A 17456-nucleotide genomic window follows, 5' to 3' on the forward strand; every position below is an offset into this window, starting at 1 on the left:
TATGCCAAGGCACTTAGAATGGAAGTACAGTAAATTAAGCCAAGTTTTAGGGGATTAAAATGTGAATTTTATTTGATAAAAGCACTATTTTGGAATAGCTAGAAAAGGTATTGGAATTTCTGGTTTTCTGCAACGTTTTGAACAGGATGATGTGTATTTTTTTTTTCTAATTTTGTTTAAATTTCTTTTTTTTTTTTTTTTTCAAAAGCTACAGAAGATACCTACATTTCCAAGATGACAAAATAAGTACAATTTACCCTGATCTTCATGTTCAAAAAGTTTTTTGTTGTGTTAATGTGCTTTTGTCTGGATGTGCACAAACTTGCTTCTAAGCCAAACACTGCTGGAGAAACTGGACTGCGATTTGCTTGTGGTCTTATCTATCTTTGTCTCCACCTAGTGGAGTTATTTACTCCTCACAGTTGAAGAGGAAAACCACAAGGATAGCAGACTGTGACAAACAATTTGGGGAAAATGCTCTGACTATACACTGCTTATGGAAAAAAATCCATCTGCTTAACCAAAATGTAGTGTAATGACTGGAAATGTAAGTTATTATGCTAGGAGATCCATTGAGACTTTCCCATGTAATTTTGCAAGGTTCTTAATTTTTCCAGTAGAAGAGTAGCCTACCTTTAGCCAAAATGTTAAAAATGCTCTTGATGAAAAAAGCAGCGATTATTGGTGGAATCGTTCAGTAATTTTCAGATTTCAGTGTAAAAAGCAAGATGGTCATACAACTGATTGTATACAACAGAAACGTCATCCATAAAACTTTTATCCATTATTTTCTCTTGAACAAATGTACATTTGAATGCAACATAATGACACCTAATATGACAAGGACAGACCATATTAACAAACGCAACCAGGAGTAACTGAGGAGTCTGTTAGTACAAGTTACATAATCTACGGCTCATCTGTTCTCATGTAAAACTAAGTAATCCTCTTCAGGAATGCGACACCCACTGCCATTCGGCTAAACTCATTTGTCTTTTTAATTGCAAGTGAAGTTTCTGGAGTCCACATTGTTTCGCTGTCAGGAGGAATTCAGTCTGAAGCAGATGGACTGAAGATGTAGTGAAGGTCGGGCCTGCAGCAGCTGCAGTTCAGAGCTGAAGAAGTATAAAGTGGACATCCTTATTTATTCCTCATTTCCTGTGAGAGAAATAGCCACACAAAGTCCTTCATAAAGTTGCCAAATGCCAAAATAACAAACCAGCCCATAAATCCTCCAAGTTCTCCCAGAGAACCTCATTTCAACTGGTGTTGACAGTGATTAAGTGTGTAGGGTGCATATTGTCATATTGGACACATGACAGTTTAGATTTGTCAGTGTCAGTTTAAAACTCCAAGATGATATACATCATCTCAAAATATTTTACCTTGTATGTCTACTTTTAACTACTTAATAAGTTAATAAATTACTTATTAACTTAATATAATGAGATGATCAAAGTAAATAAAGGCAGCTTTTTGCAAGGAAGCACAAGCCTGAGGCCCTGAGTCAAAATGAGTCTTTTTTTCTTTTAATCAGCAGATCTCATTTGTGATGGGATAATACTCCCAGTGTTCAGCTGAAGAGTCAAATGGGGTTTCGGTGGGTGTAACGAAATAAATAGAAATATTTTGTTGGTTCACTCTCTTAACCTTTTTCTTGGGTTAGCTTATTAACAACAATATTAGTGTCATCATACAGTATGTTATTTTATTTTAAGGAACTTTTTCTGATATTTGATCATATTAGGATCTTCCAGGGACTTTGTGTGGTTATATGTGGCTTTTAAATATAAAATACACTGGGTATAGAAAAAAAATACACTCCTTTAAAATAATCATGTTTTGTTGCTTTGCATCCTGAAATGAAGACAGACACAGTTTTTGTTTTATCCAGCTGTATTTACTCAGTGCAACGTATAACATCCAAGTGAAAGATATAACACCAACATGTCAGAAAAAAAGGGGAAAAAAACAATCACTGAGTTGGAAAAAGGATCACCCCCTTGTGTCAGTATTTTGTTGAACCACATTTTGCTTTAATTACAGCCTTTAGTCTGTTAGGATTTGTCTCTACTAACTTTGCACATCTAGACTTTGCAATTTTTGCCCACTCTTCTTTGCAGAACTGCTCAAGTTCAGTTAAAATTAATGGTGAGTGTTTATAGACTGCAGTCTTCAAGTCATTCCACAGATTTTCAGTGGGGTTTTAGTCTGGGCTCTGACTAGGCCATGCAAGGACATTCACTTTTTCTCCTTCAGCCAATGTGTGCTCAGTTTTGCTGTGTGCTTTGGGTCATTGTTATGTTGGAAGGTAAACTTTCTTCCCATTGACAACTTTCTGGCAGAGCAGCAGATTTTCTGCAATTTTAGATTTTCCTTCTATCCCGACAAGTGCTCCAGTCCCTGCTGCAGAGAAACACTCCCATAACAGTACATTACCACCTCCATGCTTTACTGGAGGAATGCTGTTATTTGGATGGTGAGCTGTATTGGATTTCCGCCAGACATATTGTTTGGTGATGAGGCCAAATAATTCAATTTTAGTCAATTTTTTCCTGCAGCTGTTTCAGAGTTGCTGTAGGCCTGTTGGTCGCCTCTCTGACTAGTTTCCTCCGGCTCTTTCATCCAGTTTGGAGTGATGTCCTGATCCAGGGAGGGTCTGTGTTGTACCAAACAGGGGCGTTTCTAGGATTTTCATTTTAGGGGGGCTCAGCCCCCAGTGAGAGTATAATAATAATAATAGCCTAATAATAAAAATATATATATATATAAATAAAATAAAAATTTTTTGATTAATAGGGGTCGTATACTAAACCTATTGCAGTATTCCACTGTATTGCATAGAAAGGTATAACATTTGAGTACTGAATAAGCCAAATTCAAGTCTTCATGATCTCACACATACAACCTGTTTACTGTACAAACACAAAATTGTACTGTTTGCATTTCTAGTACAACCCTCGTTCCTTAGCTCAAGTATGCAAACCTCTTTGCCACATGCACGGGAATATGTATTATATTGAAAGTTACATTTTCAAATGAATATGGCAACATGATCGTTTTATAAATTATGCATTCATATGTGCTTCATTTTCGCTGGAGGAAACAGCTGTGGTGTGATGGGGGTGAACGCAGTGAAAACTTAGGCTACAGTAGGTGGGGAACTGATTATTGCTCCCCCATGATATTATGGCCCCCCTTAAAAATGGCCTAGCGACGCCCATATATGCTTAATAATAGACTTCACTGTGCTTTTATGCATTCATGGAGCCTTTGAATTTTTTTTGTATGCATCTCCTGACTTGTGCCTGTCCACAACTTTATCCCGGAAATCTTCTGACAGTGCCTTGCCACCCATAGTTGATTGTTTGCTTCAGTTGCACTACCAAAGACTGAAATGATGCAGGAAAGCTCTTTTCATGCTGAGCTAAATGACCACAGCTGATCACAGTTTAAAGTCAAATGGATTTGTGTGCCATTGAGAAGGTGATTAGCTACACCTGATTGAGTTTACAAGTCTTTTTTTGGAGGTGGGTGATTCTTTTTCCAACTTGGTGATTCTGGTGACATGTTAGTGTTATATCTTTCACATGTTAAAAGTTGCGCTGAGTAAATACAGCTGGATAAAACAAAAACTGTGTCTGTCTTGATTTCAGGCTGCAAAGCAACAAAATGTGATTATTTTAAAGGGGGGTGATTCTTTTCTATACCCACTCTACCTGTAAGCCACAAACACACATACACAAATGCTATTCATATCAGAAAAACCCAGAATAACCCACAGTTCTGACAGGGCTGATTATTATTTTTTTGACTATTTTAAATTTGCATATTTTAAATTAATACTTTTAAAATTAATATACTTGTAATATAATGTATGTTTAATAAAAATCTAATATTTAATCTGCAATAAAAATACCCTATTCAGGATAAAAATGATTGTTTTTAAATAATTGAGATCACACACATGAAACCCAAAACTGTTCACATTGTGTTGAAATTTTAAAACCAGAAATGTCAAATATCTACTTGCAAATTTATTTTAGTATTATATACTATTATAGTATGTATTCATATTTTGAATTAGCTTTTATTTTTATATTTTCAGTTTTCATTTCAATTTTAGTTTAAGTTTTGGTAATTTTGTTATTTGCTTTTGTTAGTTTTATTTGTTAATGTTTCTGCATAGCTTTAATTCCGTTTTTTTTTTCTTCTCAGTTTTACTTTCAATTTCAACTTCAACTTGTTTATTTCAGTTAGCTGCCAAGGCAACATGTCTTTTTTTTATTTTTTAGGTTTAAGTTTTTAATTTAACATTTTATGTTATTTTTTTTATTTGATTTAATTTTATTCCAATTTCCAAAAATGAAATTTTGTTAGTTAACAAAAACAATGCTGTCTGACACAGCAAGTTAATAAAACCTTCATGTTCACATTACCAAAAATATAGCAGAGCTCCATAATCTGATCCCTGAATCATACTTACTAAACTGCATTATTTGTCAGTCACCTGCATACTTAAGCCTATAAGTGGTCATGCTGTCCCAGATATTGAAACTCTTGTGCTAGCATGTGAGAAGGACGCCCATCCTTTGTCTCCAGCTGACCATGCATGCTACCAACAAAGTGTTTGTGACTCATCACAAGACTCCCTCATTATAACTGACTAAACTGTCCTCAATAAGAGATTGAACAGGGAAGGAAGCACTTCTGACCGAGATAGGGCTTCTTTAATAATAGCCTATGGTTAAGACCATTTATTTTTATTCCTATTGACATGAAGAGCTGCTGTGCTCTGTGCCGTGGTGCCTTCAGGCAGAGTCTTTAGGCAAGTCCTTATGTTTGTTCAGATCACCATAAGCCATGTGAGAGACACACCTGCACTGTGGATTTAAACATATTAAAGTTCTTATAAAATAATTATCTTTTTTTAGGGGGAACTTATACAGGAGAGATTTAAAAAGAGACAAAGGGCCTGATTTTACTTCTGGACACGATCTCTGACAGCACATAATAGAGTTTATAATCAATCAACCAAGATAGAGGTAGAAATGAGCTAATGAAGGAGATGGAAAATCGCAGTGTGGTGCAAGTGAATTTCTCACATGTCAGTTATTGCCTCCTGATGTGTAGTTGTGTAAAATTCACATTTAACAGGAATATTTTGGTACTGACAAAACTGTTTTGATGTGGAGTTACCCAGAATGCCTAGCTGTATTATCCATGAGTGCATAAATGTAAAAAGCCACGTTGCTGAAGGCTGTGAATCAGGCTGGTCTCATGACTGCCCAACTCTCTATTCACTCTTTGTTTGTTTGCCTGCAGGTTAAATTTGCTCTTGATAACAAGTATAAAAGAAGACCAACTTCTCCTTTCTAGCAGAGAGTCTATTTACAGTTACAGAACTGCTTTGGTTGATAAAGAATACTTTAGATAAACTATAAGACAGGGGAAATAGGCAAGCATTAGAAAAAAAACAATGGGATACTATAACAGGAAATAGAATGACAAGGTAGTGTTTGGTTGAACATCGTAGATTTTTCTTTCTTGTAGTATTTTGTGCTATGTAGCAGGAAAATTAGGGTTGGAAGGTAAAAATTCAGTTTTAAGCCATCTGGAGTCGTCCTCTTTCTGCTAGCATTGTTAAGTGTTTGACCGTGTGCTTTGTACACTGGCCACTAACATAGAAGATGAGTAATTGTAAGAAAGAGTTGAGTGAGAGAGAGAAAAAACGACTGCTCATCCGCAGGGCCAGCGGAGCCAACGCCTCTCAGCTGGCTCATATGGAAAAGATGCTACAAGAAACCAAAGGCCTGCTGGAGAAGAAGACAGAGACGGATTCAGAAAGCAAAGCCTGTGGAGACACTATGGGTCTGTATCTGAATCATCATCAGACTTATTGTCTGTGAATCTGAGCTTTGCATTACCAATTCACAATAGTGATTTGCACTTTAATTCAATTCAATTCAAGTTTATTTGTACAGCGCTTTTCACGATACAAATCGTTGCAAAGCAACTTTACAGCAAATAAAGTTTCTACAATATTTAGTAGTAGTTTATCAGTGGTGACTGTCAGTTAATGTACATATGGCAGAAATGTACGGAAAAATCAATTAAAGACGTAATCAAACAGACGATGAACTCTATTAACAGCAATTATTATATGATGCAATCAAACTTATAGCAAAATGTGGTAGTTCTGTGTATGTTGTTTCAAGGTTGGCATCATCTGAGGTCCTCTGAGGGGTTGGCATATTAAGGCAGCATTTACTTTACTTAGACTTTTTGCTTGTTTTACAGTAAAAAAGACATATTTAAAACAAGAAACATTTGGGTCTTTCTCTTTCAGATAAAATCTGTACTGGAAAAGAAAAACTTAAAATGTAACCTAATTATGAAATTAATAAAAAAAAATGTTTTGTTTTGTTTTAAAATTTCCATGTTTTTTTATTATTATTTTTATTTTTTTTGCAATGACCTCCAACAAATATATATAAGAATCGTTTTCAGAGAATATATCTTGAATTAAGCTTATTGTTCTCACCAAATTAAAAAAATTATTTTCTAATTTTAAACAAAACTGCAGTGTTTTAAATGCTTTATTTATTTTTTCTGTGTTTAGAAAAGACAAAAAAAAACAAAAGTGGGTAATGTAATTCAAAACGTTCTCTCAAGACTCAACAGTTCTAAGTACTGATGTCTAATTTCTATTCCACAAATGGAACTTTATAAATGAAAAAAAAAAAAAAAAAACATTCTTCACACTATTTATTTATTTATTTAAAATAAAAAATGGTACTTCTGGCTTCACTGTGAAACTTTTGAAACCTTTATTTTTAAGAGTGTGTATTAGGCTAGTTAAAAAGGTTGTTACCTCTTTTTAAAGATAACTTTTTGTTGCTTCCTTTTTTATATAAAGGTTGTATGTCATGCTTTTCATGTTGACAAATGAGTCATTTGTCTATATGCTCTGGTCTTAGTGTCTGATCTGGAGCAGAAGGTCCAGTGCAGCAAGCGAGACCATCGTAACTCTCTCCACCGCACACAACTGCTGGAGAGTCAGATGAAGACGGTTCGCGGTGAGCTCGTTGGCACGCTTGACCACCTGCAGGAGCTGCACAACATACTAAGACGCTCGCAGCAGAACGCAGAAGAGCGGGAAGCAGCCATGCAAAAACTAGCTGCAGGGCTGAGGTGAGACACCACCTGTCTGCCTGCAGTCCCTGGGTTACCACATCCATCCATTCATCTCATCATAAAGACTTTAAAGCACTGTTCCTCTGAAATATCTTTGACTGCACATCCAGAACGATGCCATTTTCCACATTGGCTCATACATTCCTGTGCAACCCGATGCTGTTGTAAAATCTATGTTAAATGATTGAAGCATGCCACAGTTATTTAAAGGGCATGGTTTTATTCTCTTAAGATAGAAATAGTTCTCCTTTTGGTTGATGAGAACTCTGTTTGGTATCTGGTTTTTATATCCTGTTGTCCGCGAAATGCAACCTTAAAGCATAATTTCAATCATATAAAGAAACGTCTATATAAGTATATAGACATCCATTGAATGCCTTGTTAACTTGTGAATTAAATTTCACACCCTGTCACATCTGACACATTTTATTGTGCCAATTCATGTGTGACGGCTTCAGCCAAGTGTTTATTTTGGTTTATGTCTTCACAGGATTTGTTTTGTAAGACCACAGACCGTGTACAATGTCTTGTAGCTTTGAGTTGTTTCATATGTGGTGTCTGCAAGGTCCAACATTTCTTAATATGAATGCTTTAGTCCCCTATATTCATAGATTCAGCTGGTTTTATCGTTTAATTTATTATATTGTTTATTCCTTTTACATGATCTGCAATATTACATGCTGTTTCAACATTAATATTAACCACCAATTCACCAAGTAGTGCAGGTGAAGAATGTTTGTGTCTGGGCACTCATTAAAATATCGATATGTCCTCCAGGTTGTACTTTATGAAAAGAAAACAGAAACATTATATCCATTTCAGTGGTGGATTTCCTCCCCGTATCCTAAAAATCACTTTTTCATGTTGCTTTCGGGAGGTTTAGTATAAGATTCAATTTTAAATCTGCTTTTCAGATCCTCCACTTTGAGTGAAGTTCTCTCAAACTTTGCGTCCTCATGCTACCCTTGCTAGCGAGATATAACACCACTGATCTGTCCTCACTTCACCTTACGTTGAATGGGTGCAGTATTTTACCCCTATTAAAATGCACAGAGAAATTTTTAATTTGTTTAAAGTCTACTATGAAGTATGTCGGTATACATCTAAGTAGATTGTCATAGTGCTCAGGGCAACATAAACAAAAAGAGTGTACCTTTAAGCCATGATTACTTTATCACACAGATTTAATGCCCATTACAAAACAATCACTAAAAATATGAGCCTAAACATTTCCTATACATAATCAAAATAAATGTATGGAGCTCCACACATGACATGCAGAAGAAAAAAGTAAATATTGTGCCACAAATTTGGAATTTATTCCCACAACTTATTAATATGTGGCTACATTTTATTAATTTGATCCCTTGTTTTAGTAAAATATTGGCCATGTTGTACATGTTGTTTAAATGAGGCCATAGGGCTACATGATTAATCGAATGCGATTGTCATGCGCATTTTGTTAGTAAAGCCGGTTCTGTAATCAGCAGTAAATCATCATCACGTTCTTTCAGATGGAGCAGCATTTACTACACAGAGCCGTAGTTCACTGACAAGTTACGCAAAAAAAAATCGCAGACGATTTTATTGCACGATTATGAAATCGAAGAAATCGTTCGCGATAATGACAGCTGTTTGCATAGCTTCTCCGGCTCTGTGTAGTAAATGCTTCTCCATCTGAAAGCATGCGAAAATACCACATTTAATAACATATTTTTACTCCAAACTCACTTCATAACGTCAGTCAAGTGTTTGAAATAAATCCTTCTGTGAGATGATGTGGCTTCTTACACAGAATAAGGCACGCAACATATTTCATAGTATTCTAAGCAGTGATAAAGGCATTGAATTATAAATATACTTTTTTTTAATGAAAATTATAATAATAATAACTCAGATCTGGCCTTTGGATGGAGATTTACTGCTGATCACAGAACCGTGCTTCACTGAAAGATACGCATGACAATCGCAGCTTCTGTCGAATCGCGATTTCGATTCCATTTCGATTTATCGTGCAGCCCTAACATTGCCTCATTTTAATTTAATTATTGTGGTCATGCTCATCTAAAATGATGGAACAAATTAGTACATTGTGGATATTAGTTAACTAAAATGGGGGAGTGAATTTGTTTTCAGATAATACATCTTTAAGTTTATTGTACTTACCCAATTGACTTTTTTGTTTTGTTTAAACATATAACTTCAGTGTTTTAAATACATAAAAAAAAAAAAAAAAAGATTTCCGCTTAATACAAGAATTAAACGATTTCAGGTTCTCAACAAGACTCAACAGTTCTAAGTTCTATTTATATATTTAGTCCTTCAATTGTTGAATATTTGCATATGATTTGTGCTCAGATGGGCTCAAACTTTCAAGGTCATGTACAGGCCAGTGAGAACACTGGACTGGTGAATCCAAACTATAATCTTCTGGACCACAGCACAAATTGCATTATCCCTATTTCGGGTTTCTTCAGGTTATTATGAATCTCAGACTATCAACTTATCTGTTTGCTGATAAGCATCAACAGTAGAGAACTCTGGATGGCCTGTGAGTGAATTTCTTGAAATATATTCTTAATGTATATTAAAATCCTAGATGCTTTAGTCAAAGCAAACTTTCTAATTACATTATGAATCCTCTCAGGTCACTGCTCAGAGAATGGAATATTACAACACTGGGATCTGTAATATCTGGATGGGCATAGTAACTTGGGTCATTCTCAGGTAATGTTGCTACTTTTTAAAAATAATTCTAATAGCGATGACAGCAAATAGTCTGATTTTACAAATAATAACATTTTATTTTATTTTATTTATTTATTTATTTTTGATTTTACAATGTGAGAATGGCTTCTTACATAAGTCCAGACCTTGAGAATCAGGGTCTTGCTGTCGTTCTCATTGCATTTATTCATGTTGGCCAGCAGGGCGGCGGTGTTCAGTTTGGCCATGTCCCCTGAAATCAAGGAGGTTTTTCATCCGTTATCATTCCCATCTTATAGTTTCTAAGAATGACTTTAATTCTCACACTGTCTGAAATATTCTCACTCTCACAGAGCATTTTCTTCTTACTGATACACCTTATCCGTCAGACTCGCAATGTGGCCTATTGTCTCAGACAAATATAATGTTTAGGAACTCTGTCTATAAATTTGTTAATATTTTAGAAATGTGCTTATGATTAAAGGTTTTGATCTGATGTTTCAAATAGTTTTTTATGCTTTTAACCCAACTTCAAAAAAAAAAAAAAACTCGTATAATGTTCTCCTTAAACTGTTTTATGGTCATCATAGTCATAATAATGTTATGAGTACTTGTTTTTGCATGTGGTCTGGCCATGTGGATTAAGATCAGGAATTGAATGTATTGCAGAGGAGGAAAAAATGTGCAAATCCCCTTGTCTTTTGGATTTAAGAGAATGAGATTAAACATTCAGAGGAGGACCTGCAAACAATAAAGGAATGAGAGATACAAAAAAATCTAGACTGCTTTGAACCACCTCTTCACTCATCCAGAGCCTCTACGTACTATCAGCAACACCAGACACCACTATTCATGCTGATACACGTTGAAAATCATGCAGGAAACAAGAAATTACTCATTGTGAAAGACTGCATTTTCAGTGGAGGAGATGACTAAAGTATATCTGACATGCAACATCACAGCACACATATATGGGATGTTTTGGTTATTTTTTGCTGTATTTAATGTGGATCTAAAGGACTTAGATTGAGTCTACGCTCTAAGTGTATATTTTGTAAACTGTGACATCTTATATGCCTCTTACGTGTATTCTGTAGTGTCTTTTTAAAATATTTTTTATTTATTTATTTTATTTTATTTAGTCATTTATCAGACGCTTTTATCCAAAGAGACTTACAAATGAGGACAACAGAAGCAATCAATTGTAGTATTAAAACAACTAAAAAAAGATCTAAAGATTTATAAAGCTAAAACTTTATAAATACTACCTATACACATTTTAAAAATAAAGAGATTAAATAAAAATGACAAATGCATACAACAAAGTTGCAAAACTTAACATTTAAATTAAAACCAAAAAATAAAGCTAAAAACAATTCAAAATATTAAAGAACAAAAGGTATAAGAGTATAATAATGATTCTAACATAACACTAAGCCAAACCGCGATATCAGCACGTCTCCACACAGTAAACAAAACAAGCATTTCCTAGCAACGACAACTGCACCAAACACTAATGAGACAAGTAAATACACTTACGAGCTGCTTTTAACTTCCGCTGATAAAGACTGCTTCTCTCAAAGAGTATTTCTTTACACTGTTTTCTGCTGGCGCTTGAACACACTTTCCTTATTTTCTCCACAACAAATGGCCAAGCAAGCGCAGACACTGACAAGATACGCGATACAGAACGAGACCAAACGAGACCAAACCTATACTATTTTTTAACATTATAATTAAACAAATAATAGATATATTATTCAAACATTTTCTTAATTAACTTCACAAATGCTAGAGCACCTGTGTCCTGCTTCATACATCCACTAAAATGACCTTGGGCCAGGTAGATGTCATTGCAAAAAAAATGGCTAAGAATAGTTTGATCAGAGAAGCATTATTATTTGTTTGCAAATACCACCGTTACATGTCTATGCTTCATTTCGTTTTGAGTTTTGTTTTCATTGTCTTGTGACCTAGTTTTCCTGAGTTGTCTGATTAGTTATCATGTCCACCTGGTGTCAATTAATTTACTCATTATTTCCCTTTGTTTGCCTTGTGTATTTAAGCCCTGTGTTATCTCCTTCTGTTTGTCTGTGTTTGTAAGGTTGTTGTAAATGTTTTTCCTGAGTTTATATAGTTTAGAGTTTGTTCTTTGAAGTATACATGATTCTATACTAATACGTGACGACCACTTGGTTTTTTTTTCTTTTTTCTTTTTTTCAGTGTAATGTAATTACATTATACATAAGTGGGAGCTTAAGTGTCCAAATGCTTTTTGGGGCCAGTTTATGAGTCTGTTTGACTTTGTAATTTCTATTTACAGTCAAGATGCAGAATGACTGCTATGTGGTCATTTCTAAATGCCCAAGACAACTCTACATTTTAGACCCAAGGCACTTTGGTTATGTGACTTCATATGATCACAATCAGGCTATTGTTGCATGTTTTCTTCAAATTAGACACACAATTGTTCTGTAGCAGTCCAAGAAAAGAGATGTCGTGCTCTCCTGGGAGCACAGGACTTGTGTCTCTCAGATTAGCGTCAAAACAAACCACACGATCTGTCATAAAAGCAGCCTTTACCCAGCCTGTTTGATAACTGTTTACATTAAGTTAGTATGGTTTGCTTTGTTGTAAACAGACTGCAATGCATTGTGATAGTTACATTATTCACAGATGTTTTATTAAAGAGGTTAAAGAGCAAATACAATCCTGTTTTGTTTGACAGAATACCTCATAAAAAGAGAACCAATTACCTATACTAGTTAAATCAATGAAAATTTAGTGTGTCCCTAGTTTTCCTTTTCTAGTCCTAGCTGATTGAAGCACATTATCTGGTCACACATGTTGGAATGGCAGTTGTGTGAGTGAGACGTGGCATAGAGCTACTCTCTTGCCGTGAAGTCTGGTGGCATTAGCATGGCTGTACCGTAAGATCCCAGAAGTCAGCACCAGGAAATGAAAGTGCTGGAGCATCTGTTGGCCATTCAGCACACGTGTTGCTCCCAAATCTCTTTGAGATCCACGTTCACAAGGAACTTGAAAAATGTACAAGTTAGCCATTAGTGGTTCAGTTGGACTGATATAAGGAAGGTCATTTCTGTCTCATATTTGAGGTAAACTTTTCTTTTACATGAAATGGATAATATAACTATCAAATCCACAGTACAGTGGCAGAATGAGATATGTTTAGGGTTTTTTTTTTTTTGGAATGTTGTGATGTTTGGGAAGGGCAGCCAGAGTAAATTTCCACTGGCGCAGGAACAAATCCAGCGCTGCAGAGAGAATAAAGCTTCTCTTCTGGGATTCACATCCAATCCTTCTGAAAGCTTTAATGAAATGGGACATTTAGTCAGTTCACAGGCCAATTTGTGATATAATAATGTGAGACTGGTACATCTACAAAGATTTTAAATGATTTTGAAACCGCATCCATCAGACTTTGTTTGGAATGGTTGGATAATCGTATAAAGCCTATAGTGCTGGATTTATCCACATTCCTGATGGCACACTCTGCTCACACTCCTCCGGTCTGAAGACAATAGCGCTATATCCCTGCCTTTTGTTGCATGTGAGCACTAAAGCGCAGTTTTGTATTTGTGAATTTGTGCATGAAAGAGGTTTGTTTAAATTTCCAAAATTTGAGTGTGTTACTGACCACTTCAGGAGATGTGTGTGTCGATGTCTGCGAGTGTGTACATACACATGTGTGCAAGCATGTGTGCAGGTATGTGTTTCTGTGTGTGTGGGATTGTGTATTAAGGGCGTGTGTGTTTAAAAGGCAGACAATAGCAGAAAATGCTGAGGTTGCAGTGAGGGGTTTAGGGATTCTGCAGCCCTCCCCCAGTCATGAGCGGGTCCACGCAGGTGCACTCAATCCTCTGCCAAACAGCCATGTGAAAAGTAACAAATACAGACCCACCAAATCACTTATTGCCATACAGTGGGGTCCACCACATTAATGTTGTCACAAATTTCTAATTTTGATATAATACCTTGAAAAATATTTAGGGCATATTTATTAGAAAATATTTAGGGCCCACTGAAACAATGCAGGAAGACTTTTCAACTTCTGTGACAACAGGTTTTCAAACAGTTTTCATTACAAAGCGGGTTTAATTCTGTATTCATTGGTCCATATGTAAAAATAAAGCATAACTGGTTTGGCACACACTGTGTTTCCAAATGCATGTTAAACTCACTGCACATGCAGAGATGGAGTTCACTTGCTGCATTTACTGCAAACCTAGCTGCTCTGAGATGCTGAATACATTGTACCATGAGCTGGCAGGGTTTGAAAAAAAAAAGACGATTTACTTATTTCATTTCACACTTTGGTGTATGTCAATTTGCTGCCAGAGAAATGAGAGAGAGAAAAAGCACAGGTGGTACCAGTGTCAATACTCTGAATAAAAGAATACTGAAACCATTTCAAATATTTGGAAAAGATACAGCATGTATAGATTTTTTTTTTCATAAATGTAGAACACATTTTAGTACGAAAGCTATTACATAATACTGAATCATTGTTTGTGAAAATGTTCATTTGCAGATTCCATGAACACATTTGTGCATACACGCCTAGTGAATGTTTCAGGAATTTGAAAAACTAAAAACAATAACCTAAAAACTGGTAAAGTTGCTAAGAAATAGTTAGTATTCTGCATTATTTCTATTTCTATAACAGCATTATTAATGAAAAAGTATTTACTTTTTTTTTTTTTGAAATTATATTGTTAATATATTACATATAATATGTTAGATTACAAATACACATTTTCAACATTCACATTTAACATTCAGACATTATTGCTGTCAAGTCTGCTATTCACTGATACAATGGGCAACATAATGTACTAAAAAGTGCAGCTATACCTGTAGGTTTACTTTTATATATGCAGCAGCAGCTCTGTGTTTACACCCTCTGTTGTTGTCATTGGAAACACTTGTTTGTGCCTGTGGTTAGAGTAAAGGGTTTGTATCATGGCACAACAAGCTTCACGACACACTTGTAACAGCTTCCTTAAACAGGAAGTTACAACGATATGTCTAAAACCCGGTCTTGATACACATTCATTACTTCAGAGATGTGGTTTTGTCTTGTGTTTCTCCATATTATTCAAGATAGGCAGCGATGTGTTTCAACGCTGAAATATTAAGAAATAAATTATACATAGTTTCTGTATTAAACAGTACATTTTTAAACCTTTGATAATCTAAACAACGACTTAACTAAATATTAAAGCATTTTAATATAGTTTGAAACGATGCCATCAATTTTTACACAAATAAGGACAGTCCCTCAGTTGTGGTGCCATTTCCACCACAACCAACAGTTGTGTTATCAATGCCTTTTTTAAAGTTAGTGTACTTGGTTACCAATGAAGACCATGCTTGAGATTAAATATTAGACATGTGATGTATGAAGAAAATATGCAAAACTTGCAAAAAGTGTAAAGTATATTTTAAAAATATATTTAGGACACACAAAATGCTAGCTAATAAGTTAACAGCTAACAGCTGTTTTGGACTGTTTTCACTTGTAAATGGTGCTTGATCTGTGCATATTTCTCTTCTGACTCAGATGAGCCTGCTTTTTCACTGGAAAAAGTAATATTGAAAGTAGATGACTCATGGTAGCCGAGAGCAACAGTTTGAAGTCAACAGTTAAAAGTCTTAATGATGGATTTGTTTATATTACAAGCATGCAGCTATTTGCTTCACAAGGTGTTAATTGATGGAGTCATGTCGATTACTTTGGATTATTGTAATTCTTTTATAATATTTGTTGTTTGTTCAGAATGGCAACAATTGCAGAATTGGCCTGTGACAAATTACATAAACTAGTGAGAGTATGAAAAGGTTAGAGAGCCAAGTGTTCCAAATGTGCCCATAGATTTATTCAAAAGTCTGTTTTATGCATAACAGTGAGCACAAATTAATGCAATGGAAAATAGCCAATAGACAGTTGAGGAAACCACTATAAGACTAAGTTTAGCACAGAGAGCCTGTGATTCTGACTCACTCTGACTCACTCACTCCACTCCATCTTACGCCACTGCTCCTCACTGTTATTCTCTCATAACAGGCCTTCATGTTTTAAATGCACAGGCCTTGTTCTGAGCAAATCTTTAGGCAGATTTCACCTTGAGAAATGCACCTATGATTTCGCTGCCCTTCATTTTATGGATTGCCTGAGAAATCCTGCTTGGGAGCTTGATAAGCCAGAGGCATATTCAAACAAAGCAGTGCGCTCAGGGCATTACATGGTGGATCTGATGAGAATATTAAATAGAAAGCTTGGACTGGTGTCTTGATGGAATATTCTCTAGAATATTACAGCAAATCTTACAGTCTTTGTGTTGCCAAAGGTTTCTGACAGCTGCTGTGAGGCAGATTCTCAGGTCTGCAGGTGTAGTAGAGCTCAGAGAAAGCCTTGAGATTGTAATGACTTTGGTGAGCTATGAGGGCTGGGTGGAGCAGTGTAGGGAAATGCAAGATCAGGGAAGGGCGGCACAAATAGTCAGAGAGCGTTATGGAGGGAATGACTGACATGGGGAAGACTGAATTGTTAGCTGTACTGTGAATCTAATGTGCATGAAGCACAAACAAGTAGACCTGACTGGAGCTATAATTGCATGAAAGGTGTGGTCTCACTTTCACCGAGGACAGAATGCCACCTCACTGGAAATGTGAGCTTAATGAGCTTAACCTTAAATGTGCGAACAATACTTTACTTGAACAACCAACTGCAAAAATAATGTTGAATGATACTGTACAATGAATGCATAACACACATTATGTCAATAAATCAAAGGAAAATAGAAGTGATGAACACCTTTCTTTGTCCCTTGCATGCACTAAAATGTTTGTCATTTATTATTATTACAGTCTTTGAGACATTTACCCATCTGTACCTCAGATTCACATTATTACACACATTTCATTATGAATAATGCATTTTACATGCAATACAAAAGAAAAAAAAAACATTTGATCTATGCCTATGAACTATTTAATGTGTTGAACATTTTGTGCCTACAGACTTGCATTTGTGTATTGTACAGCTGTACTCTATCATGTATATGAGGATGTTGAAATATGCTGAATATGAAATACTTTTAGGAAGCTGACGTGTTCCGCAGTTGTGCATCTAACAGTTTTTCAAAAGAGCATTTTGCAAATTATTTTGTATTTATTTTTAGTAGCCTATTTTGTCATACTAAATTAACATTTTAAATTATAAATACAAGCTAATAAATGACAAACTAAGTAATTAAATAAATAAGACCAGTCATATTTGCTAAAAACACACAAATATATATGCATTTTAAATTTATGCATCAACTTCTCGTTTATATATATATATATATATATATATAGTTTTTATAATGCATTTCATTATAGTAATATATGTTGCACTGTTCTATGCTGGTATGCTGGTTTATGGGGTGATTTGGTTTTGGGGGACTGGAATGACTTTGTGCCATAAAGTTATGCCATAATGTGGGTTTTAGAGAGCATGCAGCCTCAGGGGGAAGAGAAACAGAGAG

Source organism: Sinocyclocheilus anshuiensis, unplaced genomic scaffold (genome assembly GCF_001515605.1).
Source record: "Sinocyclocheilus anshuiensis isolate Anshui unplaced genomic scaffold, SAMN03320099.WGS_v1.1 scaffold1696, whole genome shotgun sequence".
NCBI classification, from domain to species: Eukaryota; Metazoa; Chordata; class Actinopteri; order Cypriniformes; family Cyprinidae; genus Sinocyclocheilus; species Sinocyclocheilus anshuiensis.